We start from the raw sequence: 5,905 nt of genomic DNA, 5'->3' as shown, positions 1-5,905 counted from the left end.
GATATATATATATATATATATATGTATATATATATATATCTGAGGAAGAACACAGGAGTGTTTGAAATATTTGTGATTGAATAAATTATATTGCTTCATTATTACTATTATTATTCTTATTATTATTATTATTATTATTATGTCTACAACTCAAAGATATAGTTTATTGTTGTCTTTTACATTATATATATTATATACATTATATATATTATATATAATATAGACTGTATATAGGCCTACATAGATATACACTAGTAATATTATTTTGTTAGAATTTAAAGTACCGATACGGTCGATAACATGCACTCTTGAGCAATTTCATCACGAGCATATTAATATAGACTATAATTTATATATATATATATATTATTTTGATTTAACTTATATGTATATGTGTATATAAATGTAGGCTATATAAACTATACTAGGCCTACCGATAAATGCGTATAATAATAATGATCTATGTATGTTTTTATCAACTAAATTTCAGAGCGGGTATACATATAATACATGGCCAGGCAGGCTGTTATGGTGTAACTATATAAATTACCTTTACATTATAAGCATTTTATTTACATGATCGTATACACGAGTTGGAAAAACATTGCAATTTTAATCAAGTACATCAGAATTACATTAAAGATTATAAAACATAAAACCAACTAGTTTACAATGAAACACACAAAACACCTCATGGACAATAATATATTGTGGTTAATGGTCTGAAAATCCTAAATTGCAAAAACAAATATACTTAGAATAAAAAATATTGGTGTTTACTACACAACAATGACAATTATATTATAATGTCAATGATAATAATAATAATAAAATATTACGATAATGATAATGAAAATGATCATGCTAATGACGACGATGATAATGGTGATGATGATAAGGATGTTGATGATGATGATAATAATCATAATAATAATAATAATAAAAATAATAATAATAATAATAATAATAATAATAATAATAATAATGATAATAATAATAATAATAATAATAATAATAATAATAATAATAATAGGCAATAATAGGTCTAAATCAGATGTTTACACATGAATCAATGACTGATAAATTCACAAAAAAGCGGAAAGCTAAATAAGACAAAACATACATTGGTCTTACTGAGGGTATTTATGGATTAGAATTAATCCTATGTAAAACCATGTAATATCCTACAATACACAAATATACCTTAAGACTATAGCCGGGTTACAATTTCCTCCATGGAGCAACTATATCGCATGCGTACACGCAGTATTGTATAGTGCGTGTTTTGTGTAATAAATGTAACTCCAAGGTCGTTTTGATCAGCATACTTCATCATAGATATGAAATATAATATAATAACAGCATACCGTAAATAGAAGCCCATTGGGTTTAATCCAAAGAAGAAGCCCATCGAATCTCGAATTGAAGGCCCCCCCCCCTCTTTAGTTTGCAAAAAAGTAGCCTCGAAAAGAAGCCCATCACGATTTAAAGATAGAACGGACTTCTTTTCGAGATAGTACAGAACATACAATGTACACGAATTTGAAAAAAAAAAATAAATAAATTCAAAACAAATTTGGTTTATACGGGTAGTTTAGGTGGTTTGATGCCTGTTAATACATTTCATGATACAGATTGATGTTACGGTGGCCCTATTTATTGTTTTATGGTAGTCATTCCTAAAATTTACAGTATTCATTTTGAAAAGAAGCCCCGTACTGTACTTTGCAAAAGTAGCCTCGAGAAGAAATCCATCTTGAAAAGAAGCCCATCAAAAATTCGCCAAAAAAAAAGGAGCCCAAAGGCATTTATTCGAGTTTTATGGTATATAAATATATTAACTGTAGTAGCCGCCCAAGAAAAAAAAAAGAAATTCAAACTCACAAGCGAGAGATGAAGGGCATAGAATATAATTATTGGCTTGCTTCATAATTCCAGACATAACCAATCCTGATACAAAAATTCCATTACTGAAGAAAAAAAAACCATTTTGAAGAACAATAATAAAAGTCGCAGTAAATCCTTTTAAAATATGTTATCATGTTGCTGTTTGTATCTCGAATGAGGTAATGTAATTATTGTTGTTGATTTATTCTGCTTTTATTCGATTCTGAAAGAAAACTTAAAATGATAACTGGTGTAGAAACAGGAACGAAAACCGTCAACAATCGAGATCGTCTTCCTAGTTGCTAACTACAGTTGCATACCCAGCACATCTTGAATACATAAAAACTCAAATATCGAACCGAAAAAATATCATATTGATTATTTGTTGTACACTTTTGGATTATAAAACAATCATTTATCGAGCTCAAGTGCGGGTTACGAGGGAGAACACTATGTACATTTAAATTTCTCATATTATTCCTGTTTCAATTATATTTTGTAATGTTTAATGTATAGTAGCGTATACTTGGAAGCGATAACATGTTTTTATACACTATCGAGATAAGCGAAGTTAATATAGTTTCATAAAATAATAAATCAAATAGATCTGCTTAGTTGTTTTATATCTTATAATATTTTAACCGATAATGCTTGCAAATATAAGAGGTAAAATTCGTGCAAATTATAATGAAATCTTTACAAATTCAATATATTGTACACTGAACAAAATGTTGAAGTCCGGCTCCGAAAGGGAAAATATAATTTTATACAACTGATATTTGGTTTTTGCCGAAAAACTGTGGAACGGTTGATAACAGAGATGTTTGTAACAGTAAATAAATAGAATGATTTGATACATTTATTGTTAAAATACTGAGGTAACCATAGCACATTTTAACTCAGACATTTTTTACAACTGTTTGAAAACATCAAATAAGCATGTGTTAATTATGCAAAAAAATCAACCAAAACTTGCCTCGTTTCTCTATTCGTTATAGAACTGGCGGCAAGATAGTAAGGCGTGTACGGCTTTGTTTCGGCAAAACAAATCCGATATGTTAATTAAGTAGGTATGGAATTAATGTTTGAGCGGATTGTACACTTTATCGCTAATGTGTAACATTTCGATAATATGCCTATTGCATCTGTAATAGAAACATTGCGGAGACCCGTGGAACAAGCCCTCTTCTGCGGCCGGGGAAAAAACAACACAATTCGTCGGCGAGAAAAACAATTAGGCCATATATGAATTTTTAAAAATTTAGTAGGCTCTCCAAAATGGATCAAATAACACTTTGAAACCCCTAAATTTTCAGGGGCTTCTTTCCCTGGATAACTTCCGACAGATTCCCGGATTCAATCAATTGAGGCACTATACATACAAACAACTCCACTTTGTATACAAAACTTATATAGATAATTGTTTATAATAAAGCATCATTTTATCGTGTAACTGCGAGCACACACGTTGCGATTTGAAGTGATTATTATTAATAAAATAAATATAACATTTATGTATTGCATCATGCTTAAACTTCGTTCTGTTGTAGATCAATATGAATTTCCTTGGCTATAATAACAGGCTTTGGATAGATTCTTATAGTACATATTTTGTTGTTTCATCCCTTTCTGTATTTTCTTATTTATTTAACATCGTCCTCCCCATCATTATTTCGTTTCCATTTACATATACAGTAGAACCCTTATTAAAGAGACATCTTTGGGACCCGAAACGTCCCCTTAATAGGGGTGTCCCCAGAATAGGGGATCCCCTATTCAGGAAACACTAACAAAAAACGTGAAAGGGTCCCCTTAATATGGGTTCTGGCATGTTTTCGTACTATGATGACATAGATCCTTTATAATTTTATTTTAATTGACTTTCAAATGATTTCAAGTTGAATTATAACTAAATTAAATTAATAATTTGTAATGCAAAAAAATTAATTCATTTATAATATGTAATCAACAGATATGTAATTAGAACTACAAAAGTTGTATATGTTCCCAATATTGTTTCTTGATTGGAGTGCAATGTTAATTACCAACAGATTGATTACTGGTATTAGGTCAGGCAATCACTGCGTCCGGCGTTCGTCGATCGATGCTATTCTACAGAGAACGCAACACCACGACGCGCGCACAACGGATCGTTTTTAATGACATTCGTTAAAAATGCCACCACCGACAATCAGCAGACGGCGTCGCGTTATCCAACGCTCACAGAGTTGAATTCGTCTGCTGACGACTGAGTTTTTGAGTTTTGGACTTACGAATTTAGATTTTCACTCTCGCTCAATGTAATATTCTTTTTCACTTCTAACTTCCTAAACGAACATTATATTTGCATGAATTAACAAAATAAAGTTACAAATAGACTCAAAGAACGTTTAATTTACAATTACCGAGGAATGTCGACGTTTTGAAAGTTACAATCGAAATTTATTACCAGTAAATATAACATAAATATTTTTAAATATTATTTCTAAGTTGAGTTTCTGAAAGTACGCAGATTATGTGCCATTAATTTACGGCGAGTTCACTCCGATCCCCGCTAGAGTATTGGAATTAAATTCGAATAGGCCTACTATTATGAGGAATATCGAGAACTACGGTACTTAACAGAACAATAGGCATAGACAGGTGGCGCTATTTGATCACAGACGGAATCGAGGGAATCTACAAGGACTTTACCTCCATGGTTACTTAAAGAGTATTAAAGGGTATGTGTACTACCCATCACTAATGGTAATTTAGACAAATTCATATAAACTGCGGCTTAAGCTAGGCACACACTTCGACCAACGAATCCGTCTCGCTCTCGGTGAGCACTTGACGATGCGACACTGCTGATTGTCGATGATAGGCCGAGCGAACTGTCATTGAAACGATCCTTTGCGCGCGCCCTGTCTCGTTACCTTCTTCAAATCGCGCCGGACGATGACCATCGGGCGCAGAGTAGTGTCTGCCTGGCTATACAACGATGTTACTCACAAGCAACTTGTGCCTGATCTTACACTAATTTAAGACTTCAAGCAAGACTTATTAAATGTTAATATCAATAGAGAAAAACATTCAAGTAGGCATAGAAGTATAATGCGCTATGTTACTAAAATATATATAACAAAGCAAATTCATGCAATAATAAGATCCGACTCAATTTTAGTTGGCCTAAAAAGAATTAGTTACTTGCTAGGCCTTCATTATTGTCAGAAAACAGAGAGGACATTTACCTAGGTTTAATCGTGTTCTATTTTGGTCGTACATGTAGGCTAAGCAGGTTCTTTATTGGCATATAACGCATTTCAAGTATGATCAAGTCAAATTTGCACTGATTATGATCGTATTATGCTACAAATAAACAAGTATAATTTCTTTACCAACTGCAGAAAATATCAAATGAACAAGTGCCCAGTGCGTGTGACGTGTACACACTCACACGCAAAACAAGGCCAATGAAATCAGCTGTTCTAAAAGCTCTTTAAACGCGCAAGACGGAAAGTCAAGGGAAATTCCCTTTCCAATTCCATACAAAGCCCATCCAAAGTTTGTCGTATTGTCTTCTTTCGAGAAAATTATCTGGCGTTTTTCAGCTTAACAATTGAAATCCTCTTTGTTACAATTTGTTTAGTCAGCATAAAACATAAAGATTAAAGATCTACACTTAAATGTATTGTACATTTTAATTGTTGCAGTAGGTCTATTATATTCATAGTTTGACGTCATTGCTGAAGAATTCAGCATCGCGGTTAAGAGGTAGGTCTACAGATTGTTGAGCATCATCAATGTTACCATCAGTTTAATCATTCATTTTTATTTTTGTTATCATTTTTATTATGAATATTATCTTCATCATCATAATAACCTTCAATATCTTCCATCTCCATCATCTTTATCATAATAATAGTAATAATGAATATTATTTACTATTGTTGCCACCATCATCTCAATCATTGTTATCATAATCATCTTCATTATTGTCATCATTATTTGTGTCCTCATCTCCATCACCATCCTC

At 31.9% G+C, this 5,905-nt stretch overlaps 1 protein-coding gene across 1 annotated transcript in view; it reads right to left on the bottom strand.

The window, feature by feature from the left end:
• The window catches only part of LOC117113798, a 37,167-nt gene extending 35,120 nt beyond the window's left edge, over window positions 1-2,047 (bottom strand). The window contains exon 1 of the mRNA XM_033257243.1: window positions 1,885-2,047. The gene's annotated coding sequence lies outside the window, so the exon portion shown is untranslated. The remainder of the gene's footprint in view (window positions 1-1,884) is intronic.
• Window positions 2,048-5,905: the final 3,858 nt, after the last annotated feature.

This window comes from Anneissia japonica, unplaced genomic scaffold, assembly GCF_011630105.1.
Source record: "Anneissia japonica isolate Jap-2015-1 unplaced genomic scaffold, ASM1163010v1 scaffold288221_len503873_cov180, whole genome shotgun sequence".
In the NCBI taxonomy this organism is placed as follows: Eukaryota; Metazoa; Echinodermata; class Crinoidea; order Comatulida; family Comatulidae; genus Anneissia; species Anneissia japonica.
The sequence above is the reverse complement of the archived record's forward strand: the minus strand, read 5'-3'. Positions and strand labels throughout refer to the sequence as shown.